Genomic DNA, 18,594 nt, shown 5'->3' with positions numbered 1-18,594 from the left:
ATCTGAAAAGGCTACATGCTGTATGATTCCAATTATACAACATTCTGGAAAAGGCAAAACTATGGAGTCAGTAAAAAGATCAGCTTGGGGGAGGGATGAATGAGTGGGTGGAGCAGAGAGGATTTTTAGGGCAAAGAAACTGTTCTTCTGTACACTACAGTGGTGAATACACAGCACTCAGTATACATCTGTCAAAACTCCTAATACAGAACACCAAGACTGAACCATGGACTTTGGGTGATGATGATGTGCCAATGTAGGTAGATCATATTGTAACAAATATACCGTTCTGGTGGTGGATGTTGATAATGGGGAAGGATATCACTGGGGCTGGGTGAATATGGGAAATCTCTGTACCTTCTATTCAGTTTTGCTACTGAATCTAAAACTGCCCTAAAGAAATAAAGCCTACTTTAAAAAAGAAACACTGTATGAAATAATTTTATCATTATAAACAGAATCTAAAAAAGAAAAAAGAAATGGATGTACTTCCATACCACTTCTCTAACTTTTCAAAATGTTTATGTTCATAACATCAGAGTTCCATAAACCCATCAATTCCTAGACAGTAACCTCAATTCTTAGTAATGCCCTAATGATAACATACCTCAAGAAGGTTGCCTATGTATAATGAAAAGAACCATGACTTTGACTGGAATCAGAAGCTCAAACCTGAACTCCTACTTTAGCTCTTACTAATTATTTTGACATTGAGCAAAATTACAATATTCTGGGTCTCAAATTTCTCATTTGTACAATGATAAAACCAACAACAACAGATTTTTGGACATTAACAGATTAAATACACGGTAATGTTTGATAAATTATTAACAATACAACCACTGGTAATGTTTATAGAATCATACCATGAACCCTGCAATTAATCACTAAATAAAAAACACCTGGATTATACAGGATTTTGCTGGAAACTGTTGTTTCAAACTACTGTGTTCATTTTCATAACCTCAATTTGGGATGGTATCTGAAATCTGATAAAGATTAGAGTTTGCTGTGAACAAAGCTGCATAAACTGGGCACCTATCAACTTTTCAGGCACTGTGTCAGCTTCATACACACCATTTATTTAAGCTTCATAACGTAAGTTATAACTTCATACTGTAGATGAGGAAACTGAAGATAAAAAAAAAAAAAAAAAGAATAAGCACAGAACCACATTGTCTGCTTTGTCCCTAAATCTCATTTCTTTCAAATAACCCTCAAAACTGGAAAACCTCGTACTGGGACAGAATATTTAATTTAGCAACCAACACACCTTTTCAATATTTACAAAATTGGCCAAAAAATTAAAATTTCCCTAAGTTATTTAAACCTTTAGCCCTAACAAGTATTGCTTTTGTAATTTTTTGTATCAAAGTGGTAGAATCTGATAATCTGAGTTTGTCATTAACAATTAGACATTAAATCCAAGTATCAAGAAGTGAGGCAAGAGCACAAAAATATGAGTAAGCAGAAAGAGAGTCAAAAGAGGGTCAAACAGGCTTTCTCAACATTTTTATTTGATACCACATATTGCTAACAAAATTTTTCGTAACACACCTGAACTTATCAAAACTGTATCAGTCATGATTACAAGACAATCACTACTGTAATACAACCAAACCCTACAGCATCCAGAAAAAACTGTCCAATATTCACTTAGTTGTGTCCAAGTTTGACTACAACTGTTGTTTACTACCATGATTATGTTTTATATTCTTTCAGGATGTAAAACTATCACACATTCCAATAGATGTTTCCTCTTTTGCTCTGTCTTGGCATTAAGCTATGTTAGCCAGTTCTACACTAGAACATACAACCCATTCAACTCCACATTCCACCTGACAAATATGGTAGGGTAACCACCCTCCCCCCCGCCCCGCGCGCGCACACACACACACACACACACACTGGCCAAAAATTTTAAAGCAGATCAAAATTGGCAGTAATCTATAAAGAGTTGGTGATATTGAGCTAAACACAAAACTATACACTGCTTGGGAGACAGAAGATATTAAAGAAATGAGGCAAAATCATAATTACAGAGTCTTAACATGACATATGGTAGGTAGCTCTTTACTAGTAAAAGAGTAGAAAAACAATGGAATTTATGGGAAAGAAATGCCATATCAAAAAATTCATGGATCCTTTTCAAATTAAATCATATTTCACTGAAATTGTTATAATTTGTTATCTTCATAAGCATTGTACTTGAAACTCCAACCAAATAATTTGTTATTTCACATAAGGATATAATACATGAATTAACATACTCAAATTTTCCTCAAACTTAAAAAATAAAATAAATTTCCTCAAGGGGCGCCTGGGTGGCTCAGTCAGTTAAGCGTCTGACTCTTGGTTGCGGCTCAGGACATGATATCACAGTTTGTGAGTTCAAGCCCCATATGGGGCTGGGCATTGACAGCAGGGAGCCTGCTTATGATCCTCTCCCTCTCTCTCTGCCCCTCCCCTGCTCGCTCTTTCTCTCAAAATAAACAAACTTAGAAAAAATTTCCTCAACCTAAGATTCTATTCTTGGAAGAGGGGGAGATCTACATTTCTCTACAAAAATTGAATGTTTTATTTTCCTGTTTTTAATAATCTAAAAAGCAGTAGTAGCACATTACGAATCATCTGACTCCATACGGTAGCCAAATAACTGAATGCTCCCATTCACATTTATGGTCACGCTGGCTCCAAGTCGGTACTACAATACTCTAATAATGACAGGCTAAAGACAAAAGCAGAAGGGAACCTCAAATGCAATTGATGCATTTCTGTGAAGAAAAGCCCAGTGGCATCATGGTTTTTCCCTGAAGCATTTATATGCTGGTAAGAAAATGCAAAACATGGTGACCACACCATGCAGGTCAATCTTGGTATGTTTAACTCAAAAAGAACCTACAGCATAACCATAGTCAATTCTATAAGCCATTTTGTTTCAAGATTTCAATTTAGCAGACAGGACCCAATGCTTTAGTAAAATGATTTGAATTTCACTGGTTTTGCAGTTTTGTTTGTATTTAATTTGCAAGTTTTCATCTGTCACCAGCATCTGACAGAACTGATCAATCACTGGCTCCTGCCTGATAAACTCTGTTCACTGACCCTGCACACATAGTTTTCCTAGCTCACCAGCAACTCAGCTGCCTTTACTGATTCCTGCTCTTCTCCCCAAACTCTTCAAATTGGGAGTTGTCCATGGTCCACTGTTCCTGGCTTTGTTGATCTCATTCAGTCTTGCAGTTTTCAAATTCCACCAACATTCCTAGGACTTAAAAATGTGTATGCCCAGCCCAGACTAAAAAAGCAAACAAAAAACCCCTCCAGATTTCTCTTAAACCCAAGATTTGTACATCCAACTGCTTCCTAGATATCCCTGGGGGCAGAGGTGGGGAAAGTGCTGAACAGAACTGAACTCCCTATCTTCCAAACTATTCCACCCACCACCTTCCCCTCCCTTGATGGCAACTCCATCCTTCCAGTTACTCGGTTCAAAAGCCTTGAAGTCATCCTTGATTCTTTTTTTCATGCTATATACCTAAAACCACCAGGGGGCACGTGGGTGGCTCAGTTAAGCATCTGACTTCAGCTGGCGTCATGATCTTGTGGTTTGTGAGTTTGAGCCCTGCATCAGGCTCCCTGCTGTCAGCAGAGTCTGCTTCAGATCCTCTGTCTCCCTCTCTCTCTGCCTCTCCCCCACTCAACTTCTTTCCCTCTCTTTTTCTCTCAAAATAAACTTAAAAAATAAAAATAAATAAAACCACCAGGAAATCTTAGTGTATCTTCTTTAAAAATATATCCGGAATCCAGCCACTCCTCACCACCTCTACCACTACCATATCATATATTCCAAGCGACCATTATCACTCATCTGAATTACCACAATATCCTTCTAAACAGTCTCCCCACTCCCATCCTTGTCTCCCACACCCATCCCAGTATGTTCTAAGCATAGCAACCAGAAAAATCCTGTTAAAATTTATATCAGGTTATGTCACTCCTCTGCTCACTACCCTCCCCATTGGCAACCCTTATCCAAGTAACAGAAAAATCTTGAACAGCCTGTAAGGCCCTAAATAATATGGTGATCACTCTTCGACTCCATCTCCCACTTCTTTCGCCCTCACTCACTGCACTAGCCTCCTGGTTCCATAAAACTAAGCTGTTCCTTGGGGCCTCTGCTTTAACATACTTTCCTCCTAGATGTACATAATAACGGATTCTTTCACCTCCTTCTTATTTTTGCTTGTTTGCTATCTTCTCAATGAGGCCTACCTTGTCCCCTCTATTGCAAACAGTGATCAGCACTCTGCCCACTGACCCTCCACTATGCACTCCTAATCCTCACCCATTCCACCAGCCTCTTCCTCTTCTCTCCTTTTCCCTCCTCCCTTTCTACTCTACTTTTTTCCACAGAATGTATTACCCTCTATCAGGCTACACAATTGAATTATTATGCTCGTTGTAGTAGCCCCCCCCCCCAACTCTGGAAGGTAGGAAGGTAGGCTCAGTGATGTATCTCAAAACACTTAAAACAGTGCCTAGCACACAGACTCAAAAAATTATTTGTTGACTGAACACATAAATCAGAAAGCAAAAGAACTTTGGACTTTGAGTAGTAACATCCAAAGCTGGATGCAATAGCACCATGTTTTTTAAAATCCTCAAAGAGAATGATTACTGTTCTAGAATTCTATGCGCAACCAAATTATCCTAAAAGTGTTGAGGGCAGAATAATGATGCAAAGTTTCAAAACTGAACTTCCCCTGGAAATGTTCTCAGGAGGCTCCTGGAGGACAAGCCCTTCATAGATAAGGAATGAACCAAGAAAAAGGACAACATGGCTACAGTTAAGTAAGACTTAACCCAGAAGAAAGGTACAGGGAACACAGACAAGGACAACTTTACGTTAGCGAAGAAGGCAACATGAGGCAGCAAGCAACCTGAACACTTAAGTACTAAGGAATGTGGGGCGGTATTAGCAGTAAGCACAGAGAAAACAAAGAAAAAAGAAAAAGGACAAATATTAGCGACATATACAAATTCCAATTAAACGGTACAAGGAAAAAAGTCACAACAGCTTACTATATAGCTCAATTTGTGAATAACTTTCATAATAATAACGCAAATACAAAATTATGATGTCACTAAATTAAAGGAGTATGTAAATGGGAAGGTCTGTACATGTGACAGAGGCAGGAAGACAAGTTAAATCTACAACAGGAACTGAATAGATAACGCCTAAAATTGAAATCTGGATTTAACAATAGAAGCATGTTAGGGGTACCTGGGTGGCTCTGTCGGTTAAACGGCCGCCTTTAGCTCAGGTCATGATCTCATGGTTGGGGAGTCTGAGCCCCACATTGGGCTCTGTGCTGACAGCTTGGGGCCTGGAGCCTGCTTCAGATTCTGTGTCTCCCTCTCTCTCTGCCCCTCCCCCGCTCGCACTCTCTGTCTCTCTCAAAAATAAATTAAAAAAAAACTTAACAATAGAAGCATGTTAGAGACAAAGATGGTAAATACAAAAATAATCAGCTCAGCAAAAATAGTTGCCTCTGGCAAAGGACACCTGGAGAGAAGTAACGCCAGGGAATTTTTCTTCAAAAAAAAAAAAAAAAAAAACACAAACCTAGAGGCGCCTGGGTGGCTCAGTGGTTAAGCCTCTGGCGTCGGCTTAGGTCATGATTCGCTCTCTGTGAGTTCAAGTCCCACTCAGGCTCTGTGCTGACAGCTAAGAGCCTGGAGCCTGCTTCAGATTCTGTGTCTCCCTCTCTCTCTGCCCCTCCCCCTGCTCATGTCTCTCTCAAAAATAAACATTAAAAAAATAAATCAAAAAAAAAACACAAAGCTAATGGAATATTTTATTTTGAATTATAGGTGCATGTAAAAGTCTAGAAAAAAGGAAAAAGAAGTTCAAAGACTTGATATAAGAAATGTCACAAATTGCATATGTTACTTAAGAAAGGACAGAAATTTATTTTCAAAGATTTGACTCCAAGTATTGGCAAAGATGTCGGGAAAGAGACTTAACTACACTGTTGGAAATGTCCACCGTGGAAGCTTCTAATAAGATCTGACAGCTTGTTTCAAAATGTAAGTGTATACTCTTCACCCAGAAATTTCTTCCAAGTCCCTCTTCTAATTTACATGTTGGCAAAGGTGTATGTATCTGGATGCCTATAGAAATCCTGTTTGTAACAGCAAATAAACTGAAAATTCAAGCCCTATCTTAAGAGAGTGACTAAAATATAGTCCACACAACACAACACTATGCTGCCTTGTTTTTAAGAAGATGGACTCATCTAGTAATATAAGAATCAACCTGTTTAAATGAGTGGGTTAAAAAAAAAAGTCACATAACATAATCCTATTTATGTTACAAGAAGTAAATATATACACTTACAAGGCTGTTGTCTCTATGCATGTATTTCCATGTAACGAGACAGAAAAGAAACTGGAGGGGCATCCAAACTGCAAAATGTGGTTTAAAGACTTAAAGTGAGGGAGGAGAGAAGACAGGCAAGTCAAGTTTAGAACCAGAAACCAGAGATCAGACATGGGACCACTGAACTATAGGTACACAAAATATCAAAAACTGCAGGGTACAGACTATAAGCACAAACATCATCATTTGGAATTACACAGTTCAAACATGTAGTTACTGACAAGTGGTAATCATTCAAGAAAATATCTACAAGGATTTACAACAGATCAAAGAAATTAACTTTAAAATATCTCCTGCTGACTTAAAAAAAGTGTAGCGCGCACACAGAGACTAGAAACTATGCCAAAATGTCTAATACGGGATTATGAATGATCATAGGGAAGATTAGGGTTGCATTTCTGTATATATTCCTCAAATTAAAGCACATATATTATTTTGGTAATAAAAAGGGAAATTTTAGTGCATATTTTGTGTCCCCACACTTACCTGCTAAGAAATTGCTGGTGACTTCATATATAAATTGAAACAATGAGAGGGGCACCTGGGTGGCTCAGTCGGTTAAGCACCCAACTCTTGATTTCAGCTCAGGTCACGATCTCACAGTTTCATGAGTTTGAGCCCTGGTTGGGCTCTGCGCTGGCAGCAAGGAGCCTGCTTGAGATTCTCTCTCTGCCTCTCTCTCTGCCCCTCGCCCACTCACACTCCCTCTGTCTCTCTCAAAACAAACTTAAAAAAAAAGTTTAAAAAAAAATTGAAACACTGAGAAACCAAGAGCTAATTCTGTCTACCTGCCTTGATGGCTTTTTTTCTTTGATTTCTTTCTTTCTTAAAATGACTCAAATATATGGGTACTAACAGGGAAAAAATTTTTGAAACACCCCATTCACATAAAAATCCACATATTTCAGGGGTGCCAGGTAAAGCATCCGACTTTGGATTTCGGCTCAGGTCATGATCTCACAGTTTGTGAGATCAAGCCACGGAGCTGGGCTCTGTGCTGACAGCTCAGACTCTCTCTCCCTCTCTTTCTGTCCCTCCCCTGCATGAGCACACACGTGCACACACTCTCTCTCAAAGTAAGTATTTTTTTTAAAATCCACATATTTCATATACATATATACGTATTTTAGTTTATAGTTATAAAAATTTACCATTTTAAAATTATAAGACAAAATAACATGTTCGATCATCTCTCCTAATAAAACCAAAAGAATACAGTCTGCAGAAATTAATTCACAACTATATAAACATCTGAAGCTGTCCCTGACAAAGGGTCCTTGACACACACACACACACACACACACACACACACACAAAGCCTGAGCTTTAACCAAACTCAAAAGAGCAAAAGGTAAAACGCAAAGAAGAAAAAAGCAAGTTTTGAACAATGAGATTATTCAATTTATTTAAACCAACTACTAAAGCAATCTTTCCAAGGCAGAGTGTTTGCAAAGAAGCCAATGTACATTAAATTTCACTGTAACAACCATCACTAGCTACGCTTGTCAACATGACAATAATAAATAACTATAACAAGGACAGTATAATGCTTCCTATAAAATTCAAGACTGGCATTAAATTCCTCTAACTTTTTAAGAAAATACTTCTCACTGCCAATATCTACCTCAAAAATACAGATTAGTTGTCCAAAGGTTTTCCCTCCAACCTTCTCTTTCTAGTTCCTCCCATGTGCTCCCCACAACCTCTGTAATTAAAAATAAAACCCACAAATAAGTTCAATGCCACTGGGCAAGCTCAGACCTAATGAAAGGTCTTCGTCAATATCATTCTGCTCATTGTGGCTCAAGCTTAAGGAATAAATTGAACCAAAACAGACTATTTTATCTGTATTATTCAGCCTAGAGTCCCTGAAGATTTTAAAAAGTACTTTTTGGGGGGGCACCTGGGTTATGCATCTGACTTCAGCTCACATCATGATGTCACGCTTTGTGAGTTCAAGCCCCGCATCAGGCTCTGTGCTGACAGCTCAAAGCCTGGAGCCTGCTTTGGATTCTGTGTCTCCCTCTCTCTCTGCCCCTCCTCTGCTCATACTCTATCAAAAACAAATAAACATTAAGAAAAAAAAGGTACTTAAAAAAAAGTAAAAGTAATTGGGACACATGAGAGCTGGTCCCAACAGGGTGCTCTCTTTGTGAAAATGCATCAAGCTATAGGTATAGTTTGAGCACTTTGCTTTATCTATTTATGCTATACTTCAACAAAAAAGTTTACATTTAGAAACCAAAATACTGGGGCGCCTGGGTAGCTCAGTTGGTTAAGCACTGACTTCAGCTCAGGTCATGATCTCACAGTTCATGAACGCAAGCCTCATGTCAGGCTCTGTGCTGACAGCTCGGAGCCTGGAACCTGAGTTGGATTCTGTGTCACCCTCTCTCTCTGCCCCTCCTCTGCTCATGTTGTCTGTCTCCCTCTCTCAAAAAAATAAACATTTAAAAAAATTAAAAAAGAAACAAAAATACTATTGCTCTAGATAGTCTCCTAGAATCTACTGAAACAGCATCAGGCATTCTCACTAGCTAATAGATCACAGCATCTCTCCTCTCTTTCCCTCTGCTCGGTTTCTCAATATGTCTTTTTCTATTACACCTTTAACCTACCACCATCCGGTATTCACTAACTACAAATATTCTCAACTGATGGCTTCACCCATGTTTCCTTCAGAAAATACCAGAGAAGCCATCAAATACTGATTTACCACCTCCTTCCCTCACATTAGAATAAAGTGACCCTGCACTTGGGTCTGTCCTCTCACCTACTCAAGACTTCACACCCTTTCTATTATCCCTTCACCTACTCAGACTTCACACCCCTTCTATTATCCCTTCCTCTTACATCAATTCCTCCCTCTTTTGCTACCAGACCACCCCCCTAACACCTAAACATGCTCTAATATTTCCCATCTGGCTTCTGTAAGACCACATCCCCCTGATATCCCTTCCACGGCACCGAATCATTCTAGATGTCTCATAGAGAACCTCAAATCCAACGTATCACAACTTTGAAGTTTATTGCTATCCTTCTGTCCCATCCCCTCCTTTAGTTTTTCCCATATTGGTAAACAGCACCATGTTCCACACAGCAGCTCAAGCCAGAAACCACCTAATTCCTTCCTTCCCTCACCTCTCACATCTAATCCATCAACAAATCCTGTTAATTCTGTCTCCCAAATATATCTCAAATCCATCCACTTCTCTTCATCTTCACTGCCATCACCTTAATCCAGGTCATAAAGAAAGAGCCTGTCTGACCAATCAATTCTCCAAACAACAGCTAAAGCTATCTTAAAAGTTAAAAGTGAATTATACTACTCCTTTACTTAAATCCTTCTGATGGCTTCTCAGTACCCCTAAAAAAAAACTCACATTCCTTGCTTTGACTCTGCAGGATCTGATCCCTGGCCATCTCTCCCCATCATCCGTTTGCTCCAGGAACACTCTTTTCCCTCAACTTCTAGAACAGTAAGTACATGCTCATTCCAGCATCTGGGCCTTTACCTCTGCTTCTCCTTCATTCTGAGAGGTTCTCCCTTCCCTCATTCAAAGAGCTAGCTTGTATCATAGCTTAAATGTCACCACTTTTGACAGCAGGTGTCCCTCCTACTGCCATTATTTTTTTACTTCAGCACTTTTAACTCCTTTATAGTACAGATGGACCCCAACTTACAATGGTTTCCCTTATGATTTTTCACTTTATGATGGTGCAAAAGCGATATGCTATACTTTGAATTTTGAATTGTGATCTTTTCCCAGGCTATCAATGTGCAGTATGATACCCTCTCATGATGCTAAGCAGCAGCAGCAAGCCATAGCACCCAGTCAGCAGGCAATTGGAAGGATAAACAATCAATACACCTATAACTACTGTTTTTCACTTTCAGTACAGTATTCAATAAACTACATGAAATATTCGACACCTTATTATAAAATAAGCTTTGTGTTAGATGATTTTGCCCAACAGTAGGCTAATGTAAGTGTTCTCAGCATGTTCAAGGTAGGCTAGGCTAAACTATGATGTTCAGTAGATTAGCTGTATTAAATGTGTTTTCAACTTAACAACAATTTCAATTTGCAAACAGTTTATCAGGACATAACCCCATAGTAAGTGGAGGAAGATCTTTACATATCACAATCTGTAATTCTGTTTATTCCCTCACTAGAATGTAAATGGTAATATTTAGAGAAATTAAGTAACTTACTCAAAAACTTTTTTTTTTTTTTTAAATTATTTAAGCACTTTCTATGGATAGGCAATGTGCTTTTAAGGTACAAAAGTAGGCAGTGTCCCTGCTCTCATGGAGGTTAGAGTCACAAACACAACTAGTAAGTGACAGTCAAGAGACATATCCAGATCTGATTCTTCAGAGCCCTATCTCCTTAACCCTTCAACTATACTGCCACTCTAGCACTAGGATATCTGGGATGGGGGAAGCAGCAATGTGCTTAATTGGCTGTTCACATGCTAATGAAAACTAAGGCTTGGAGAGTTTAAATCATCTGTCCAAAGCTGCACAGGTAGACATTTGAGAGATTAAGTACAATCATCAGCTAAGGCACAGAGCTTTAAAGTACAGAAAGCGTTCAAGAAACAAAAAGAATCCAGCTTGACCAGGTAGGGCAAGAGGAAATGTTGGAGGATATGGCTCTAGCACATTTTAAGAACAGTGTGAGGTATTAGTTTATCAGTCATGCGATAAATATTTACTGAGCACCAACTACATGCCAGAAACAATGCTAAACTCTAGACAAACAAGAGTGATGAAGACCAAGTCCTCACAGAGATTACAGTCTATTGGGGAGCAAAGCAGTACAGAACACTCACAGTTCAGAGGGATACTTGTTAGAGTGGAGCAAAGCAGAGAGTGCTATGGGAACATAAAGAAAGGACACCCAACTCAGGGTGGGAAGTCCAGGAACAGTGTCTCAGCTAAGTGATGTCTAGGCTGAGATTACACACTTTAGCAGGGAGAGAGAGAATATGGTGCACATAGGCACTTATAAGTATATAATTGCAAATGGCAGGGAAGTACCCAGAGCAAACTCAGGAAAGGCTGTGTACTATCATCCATCAAGGAATTTTAGACTTTATACTGAAGTTCTTGTAAGTCACCTACATTAGAAAGCTCTCTTAAACTACAATAGGAAGAACTGAAGGGAAGAGGCAAAGACCAAATGCAGACAGACCACGTGGAAGGTAGAAGACTTGAATGCAAATGTGAAAATGAGTGAGAGAAGCAATGCCATATTTGAGATAACCAGATGGCAGAAAAGTCAGGACCTTAAGACTAACCGAATATAGGGGGTAAGAGCCTTGGACAGTTGGAAATAATAAAGGTTTTACTTTTCGACATGTAAATTTTAAGTATACCTTGGTACATAAAAGTGGAAAATGACCTGAAGGGAAAGACACTGTCAAGAGAATAGGAAGAAAAACTGCAGATTAGGAGAAAATATTTGTAAAAGATTTATCTGATAAAGGACTGTTACCCAAAATACACAAAGAACTCTTGAAACTCAACAATAAAACTAACAACCCCAACTAAAAACGGGCCAAATACCTTAAGAGACACCTAACCAAAGATATACAGATGGCAAATGGGCATATGAAAAGGTGCTCCACATCACCGGTCATCAGGGAAATGCAAATCAGAACAAGATGATACCACTACACATCTAGGAGAACAGCCAAAATGCAGAACACCAACACCGCCAAATGCTGGTGGGCATGTGGAACAACAGGAACTCTCATTCACTGCTGGTGGAAATGCAACTATAAAAGGCACTTTGGAGGTTTCTTACAAAACTAAACATACTCTTACCATAAGATTCAGCAATCCTGTGGCTTACTATTTACCCAAAGGAGTTGACAGGGTGTTTATAGCAGCTTTATTCATAAATGCCAAAATTTGCAATCAACCAAGATGTTGTCCTCTGGTAGGTGAATGGATAAAGTGGTACAACCAGACAGTGAATATTATTTAGTGCTAAAAAGAACTGAGCTATCAAGCCATGAAAAGACATGGAAGAACCTTCAATGCATCCTACCAAGTGAAAGAAGCCAATCTGAAAAGGCTACATGCTGTATGATTCCAATTATACAACATTCTGGAAAAGGCAAAACTATGGAGTCAGTAAAAAGATCAGCTTGGGGGAGGGATGAATGAGTGGGTGGAGCAGAGAGGATTTTTAGGGCAAAGAAACTGTTCTTCTGTACACTACAGTGGTGAATACACAGCACTCAGTATACATCTGTCAAAACTCCTAATACAGAACACCAAGACTGAACCATGGACTTTGGGTGATGATGATGTGCCAATGTAGGTAGATCATATTGTAACAAATATACCGTTCTGGTGGTGGATGTTGATAATGGGGAAGGATATCACTGGGGCTGGGTGAATATGGGAAATCTCTGTACCTTCTATTCAATTTTGCTCTGAACGCAAAACTGCTCTAAAAAAAAATTCATTAAAAAAAATTACCTGCAGGCAAGAGGATAATACATGGGTTATCAGCATTATAGATAGGAGTAGGTCAGGAAACAAATAAGTATTGAGTGTTAGGCACTGAGGAGATAGGAATACAAAACACAATTTTGCCCTTATGCATCAGGTGCTCTAATAACTATAGCCACAGCCATGGAAAACCAAATAATTTAAAGGGCATTAGAAAAAACACTATTTAAAAGAAATGATTAAGGATCATACTATTATAAAGTGAAAAAAATAACTCCAGTTGGTTTTGCGGGGAAGAAGGGAGGCAGGGTGGGATGGGAAGTCTGAGGCTTTCATATATTGATTTTATTTGTAAGGTGGTGTATATCAAAAATATTCAGAATTTACACATTTACAACATGTGTACAGAAATTCCATAATCATAACCAAAAGTCCGTAACATCTCTTTAAGCAAAAAAAGAAAAACCTCCAATCTTTTGGAAACTAAATAAATCAAAGCTTTAAAACACAATTTAAGGGGTCACTTTGCAGGGTTATGTAAGACTTGTTTTCAGAACACCGTATATACTGAAAATAAAATCCTAGTCTTCACATTATGTCACTGCTGTCTTGGCTAAATATTTCCTTTGTAATATCAATTAACTTTAGCCTAATTATAATTACAGAAATTAAAGAATATTGCTCTACATCAGGTTTGTAAGAGCTTCCCAAAGCTCAGAATGAACAGTGAATTAAGTTTGTTTCTGAATTTGTAGTTTGTGTACTACTTATCCTGAAAAGTTCAACATCTATTAATTATACTGTACTTCAGTTTGAAATATTAATAAATGTTACTAAATTATGCTGAAAAGATCCCAACAGGGGGCACCTGAACCAATTCTATAATATACCTAAGAAAAGATTTTGGCAAAACTAACTTTAGGGTTGCCACTTAACCATTCCAAATCACAAGTTTCTGTAATTTCCAGAATGAAAAATTACACAATTTGTATAATCCACTTTAGGTCTCAAAATGTACTTATCATAAAGTTCTCCTAACAGCTACCAATATCCTCTTCTCCACAATTTGAACCAATATTTCCCTGATAAAATTACCAGACCATTACATTTTTAAAAAATTTTTTTTAAATCTTTATTTTTGAGAGAGACAGAGAGTGAGCAGGGGAGGGGCAGAGAGAGAGGGAGACACTGAATCTGAAGCCGGCTGAGCTGTTGGCACAGAGCCCTTGACACAGGGCTGGAACTCCTGAACCTTGAGATCATGACCTGAGCCGAAGTTGGACACTTAACTGACTGAGCCACCCAGGTGCCCCCAGACCATTACATTTATAACCATACTACCCTTTGCTCTTCCCTTATGCCTAAAAGGGGTGGTAACACCATAGACACCTAACATTCAAAAGGATTCGTTATTCCACTCTTCCAAGTTAGTTAACACAAGCCCTTGGAAGTGAACTGATCCATAAATGTGAAAGTGCTAAAAGGAAATCTCACTTAAGCACTTTGTTGTTTTTTTTTATAATTCCAGACCACACAAGACCTATCCAAATTCCTTACTATATAAATTTCCAAATGCCACTATCTCAGAGTGCCTGTCAATCTACTATCTAAACCTCTGTTCATTTTGGTTAACTAAAAAAATGCAGTAAAATAAAAACCAAAGCACTAACAACATACAATGTGAGCTCACATATTTTGGTCTGTGTACTTCCAACATATCCATCATGCCAAAATGAACTCATTAATTATTAAAGAACAAGAGCCCAAGCAGCAAACATTTATTAACCACTAACCCCACTGCTCTAAGCCCTTCACCTATTATCATCTTATCAACTCTCCCAACAATCCTACTGGACATACATACTGTCATTACACCCATTTTGCAGATAAGGAAAATCAAGCACAGAGAGGTTAAGCATCTTGCCCAAGGTCACAAACGGGTGGGACAGGATGGAACCAAAGCTGGCAGTACGACTTCCGAGTCTGTGCTCCCAACATTCAACTGCTTTAAAGAGTTAACAATTTACCCTTGACAGCCGCTTATCTGGAAATGGTAAATGTTCAACTGCTAGAACAGGCAGTCTGATCGCTGCCCTATATCCAGACTCACGGCTTCTGTGACTTTGACAAATCAGCTACACAATCTGATTTTCTGAACACACAAACTGGGACTTCTCTGGATGTCAGAGCAAACAAATTCTGAATCTTTCCAGGAATGGAGAAAAGAAAAACCTACGCAACACTGTGGCCCAGGTTTCCCACAGTCCTAAGTTATAATCTCAGAGACTCAAGAAAGGCCCCCAAACTACCCGAAAAATGAAGCCTAGGAAAACCAAGGTTTACAATAAAAACTAGGGCATCCCTGGCAAGCCGTTCACGCGATCTCCTCTCTAAAGACATAAACAAGGGAGGAGGCTGCATTCTTCCCACCGCACAATGAAGGCTCAGGCCGGGAGCGGGAGCAAGAACGCAGCGCCATTGGGGACGGCCGCTCCCGGGGTCGCGGGCAGGCAGAGGAGGCCAAGGACGGCCAAGTCGCCCCGGCCGGCCCCCGGGCCCAGAGCGGCACCGGGAGGGGCCGGAGCGAAGGGCCAGCCACTGCCCGCACTCAGCTGACCTCCGCCATGTTGGCCGCACACCCCGGGACCCTTGACAACAAAGGCCGGCACCGGGGCGCGGGGAGCGCCCGGCGCCTCCCCCCGCCAGGCCCGCCTCCCGGGAGCAGGGGGGCCGGGCCGGGCGGCCAGGAGGCCCTTCCCCGCCCTCGCCCGACCGCACGGGGCCGACCCCCACCGCGGGCCTGCCGGGCCCGGGGCGCCGGGGGCGGGGGCGAGCCGGCTCGCGACGGCGGGCTGGGCCGAGCAGGGGAGGGGAGGGGCGGGGGGCGGCGCTCGGCCGAGCGGCCGGGCTCTGGCCGAGACAAAGGCGCCCGGCGCCAGGGGCTACCCGCGTCCCCGCCCGAGTGGCGCGACCCGGCCCCGCCGCCCTTCCCGCCCGCCGCCATTACCGGGCCTGGGCGTCCTCCTCCCGGAGAGCCCCTGGCGGCCGGCTCCTCCCTCCAGGCCGGGCCCCACTTACCTGTGGGCGGAGAGCGCGCCTCGGACCCCGGTCCTGGCTCAAACGCGCTCCGTCGCTGCCGCGAACTCCCGCCACCGCGGGCAGTGCCACCGCCTCTTCCCCGTGCCGGCACCGACGGGACACCCTGGGCCGCCGCCGCCGCTCGAGAGCGCGCCCCGCAACGGCTGTCCCGGCTCCCCCCTGGCCGCCGCCGCCGCCGCCGTCGTTTCGCGCGTCCTCGAGCCCGCCGCGCGCCCCCGCTAAATACCACACACTGCGGCGGCCGCCATGAGGAGGCGCGGCCCCGCGCGCCGGCAGCCCGGAGGGGGCGGGGCTTCCCGCGGGCGCGCAGGCGCAGAGGCACTCGTCCGGCCGGCGGCGAGCTGCGTGGGCATCGTGGTGCGGGTCTCCGAGGGTGGCGGTTGGCGCTCTGGCTGCTCGGTTACCGTTGCTGCTACTAACAGCGCGCGCCCGACAAACGCGGGCACGTCACGCTCTCGCCTGCAACCGTCTCCGCCCGGAGGAAGCTAGCGCTTGCCTGCCGCGTGGTCGAGCGTCCCCCGCGGGGCTTTGTTTCGCGCGCGGCCCAAGGGGTAGTCCCGCGCCCTCGCCCCTATTTACCGCCCCTCCTGTCGGGTTTGCTGGTTTCACGCAGTGCCTCCACCGACCCTTCCCAACTCCACTCTTTGCCAAAGGAAAAGAAGCCGGCTGCGGCGCCCACCGACCGGGACGCCACCCCTAAACAAGAAGTCCAAGCCCCTCCCTTTGGTTTGAGCAGCTCTTCAGCAAAACCCGGATGAGTTTCAAAGGCTTATTTTAGCTGAAAAGTGGGTAGTGTGGAAAGCACGCCTTTCCCCATGTGTCTCCTCATCTGGAAGTCCCACTCATGGGACTGCATTTCTTTTTAAATAAAAAATGAAAAGTCATTAACAGTTCTTTGATGGGTACAATGCATATATCTGAGCAAAAGCCAGTGTCTGAGACATTTACAAACTGGGTTTCCATGTAAGATGCTCCATAAAAATACTATTCTATACGAAAACTAAGAAGGTACTTTTTACATGGGGTATTAGAAAATATCCAGGGAGTAGTCTCCCCATTATCTCCAAACTCCTCACCAATAGGAAAGCTTTGGGAATGGTAAGTTTTTATGCAATCACTTTACTGAGAACAAACTGAAAGTTTCAGATCGAAAGCCAAAGACACAGTTATTTTAGGTACTGGGGTAAGCTGCTAATTTCTGGCTTCCCTCAACAAATTTGTAGACTGTTGTGTGTTGATACTTCTACTTCTGTTTTCAACCTAATACTTATTGTGGCTGCTCTCTTTCTATGGAACCATTATCACATCCAGTGTTTCTTGAGGTTGGGAAAGTAAAAGACCACATGTTCTTAGCTGCAAGCTATAATACTAATATATTTCTGTTATGCTTGTCCCCAAAGCCCAAAAGTCAGATGAAGAACTTTGGTTGAGTTATGTGCAGTTATTGGTATGTTATATCATTCATTTATTCAACAATAAGTATTTACATAGTGATTCTAATATGTTCTGTCATACACTGTGCTTGGACATGCATGGAGCTTACCTAGTCAGGAAGACATTAACTCATTTATTCTTCAATCATTCATTCCATCAATGACAGATGCAGTGGAATAGTTCTGAGAATAGAGACAGTAGCCCTGCATTCATGGAGTGCATACAATCTAATGAGGTACACAAATATTAATCTCACAAATATATCACTAGGACTGTGGAAAATGTTACAAAAGAAAAAGGTATCTGATGCCAAGAAGATACATAACAGGCCAGATAGATAATATAGGATAGGTGATTGAGTTAGAACAGAAGTTTTAGAAGGAATTAACCACATTGTGGGGTAACTGGAAGACTTGAAAAGGAGAAAAGCCTTTCAGCAGAAAGCCTTGCATGCTAAGAAGCCTGCCCAGTTGCAGGAACTGAAAAACAATCTCCACTGTGGGTTTTTTTTTCCCTTGGAGGGATGGAGAAGGGACTGAGAGGGCACAAGTCATGGGTATGTGGTATAGACAATGCTGAAGTCAGTGAGATCAGGACAGATCTTGGCTTTGTGGGTCAAGGTATCCAAATTATGTAATAGACAATACTTCTCAGACTGGTGAGGCCAAGAAAGGATTTACTGAGGGATAAAGTTGGAACTGGGCTTTGGCTAAAGGGTAAGAGTTGTCCAGAGGAAGATGGAAAAGGCCTTCCAAGCTAGGGTAACATATGGGAAGCCATAATCACAAAAAAGAATGGTATGTCCAGAACTGAACATGATAGGGATGTAGGGCTCAACTAAGGAGATTGGCCAAAATGAGTGAAGGCTGACCAGGGAGAACACATCTGTCTAAGAAAGAAACGAAGGCCTGAACCAAAAGATGGCAAAGAACATGTTCAGGAGGGTGTTCAAGAGACAGTTGGATCTGGAGTGAAATCAGTTGGATTTAGGGGAGGATAGGATGTGAGGAAGAGCCAAGAGCCAAGGTGTCATTTCTTATTGGGATTAGGTTCTAAATTCCACCCATAAAGAAAAATATATGTAATCAAAATAACCCTTAAAAATCCTTTAAATTGCCCATAAATTAGCCTACATTGTCTGTTA

At 41.7% G+C, this 18,594-nt stretch overlaps 1 protein-coding gene across 3 annotated transcripts in view; it reads right to left on the bottom strand.

Annotated features, from left to right (window-relative positions):
- Nucleotides 1–16,130, bottom strand: part of SIAH1 (siah E3 ubiquitin protein ligase 1) — a 30,812-nt gene extending 14,682 nt beyond the window's left edge. For 2 of the 3 annotated variants that reach the window (XM_053210514.1, XM_027044424.2), the window contains exon 1: nt 15,996–16,129. The gene's annotated coding sequence lies outside the window, so the exon portion shown is untranslated. Of the gene's footprint in view, nt 1–15,995 lie in introns of all 3 variants that reach the window. The other variant, XM_027044423.2, reaches the window with a different exon arrangement.
- Nucleotides 16,131–18,594: the final 2,464 nt, after the last annotated feature.

Source organism: Acinonyx jubatus, chromosome E2 (genome assembly GCF_027475565.1).
Source record: "Acinonyx jubatus isolate Ajub_Pintada_27869175 chromosome E2, VMU_Ajub_asm_v1.0, whole genome shotgun sequence".
Lineage (NCBI taxonomy): Eukaryota > Metazoa > Chordata > Mammalia > Carnivora > Felidae > Acinonyx > Acinonyx jubatus.
Note: the sequence above shows the minus strand (reverse complement) of the source record. Positions and strands in the feature narration are given on the sequence as shown.